Consider the following 788-nt stretch of genomic DNA (forward strand, 5'->3'; position numbering starts at 1 on the left):
AGTTTTTAAGGCAGGCACAGGAGGAGGTTCGACATCATCATCATCATCAGGGTCATTAGGGACAATCTTACCGTCCTTCACAACGTTGTCAAAGCAGAAGAGAGTAAGGTCGAGCTCGGGTGCAAGAACCCGAACCTGCTCCTTCAGGTTCTCATAAGCAGCATTTACGCTGCCTACAAGGTGACTGACGTGGCGGAAATTGGCGAGTTAAGAAATTGTTATAAGAGATACGTTGCCAGTACAGTTCTTAACCAACCAAAAATCCACTTATCAATTTAGAAGGGTTGTCACAAAATTAAAATTTAAATACTGGGAGTATGAATCCCAGGTCGTCTCCCAACGAGTTGCAGAAAGGTGTGCTCTTTTATTAATCAGATGTTTACTAAAATGGTTTGAGTTGATAAATAGGAAATTAAATTAGAGAAATTATGTAATTTTAATAAAAACCTTGACTGGGAGTAGATTAGTTGGAAGCCCTATTCTTGTTGGAATACTCTCAAGATTAATTGATAATTGAAGGTTGTTCTGCTTAGTTATCCCTTACTAGGTAGAGGAAAGTCAAGCAAGTTGGAAAGTTATTTCTATTCATAAGTTCCAATCCTCTCCCTTGGAAAGGATTAGTGTTAGTGACTAGAGGACAATCCAACAATAAACCCAATTACAATTTTTCTCTTGAGCATTCCAACTCAAGGTCCTCCTTTCAATCAACTCCCAATCAAGTTATGGAACTACTCACTCATTATGAATGTAAATTTCACAACATAAGAAAGGGAAATAAAGAAAGACAT

Source organism: Arachis ipaensis, chromosome B8 (genome assembly GCF_059453495.1).
Source record: "Arachis ipaensis isolate K30076 ecotype BB chromosome B8, ASM5945349v1, whole genome shotgun sequence".
Classification (NCBI taxonomy): domain Eukaryota; kingdom Viridiplantae; phylum Streptophyta; class Magnoliopsida; order Fabales; family Fabaceae; genus Arachis; species Arachis ipaensis.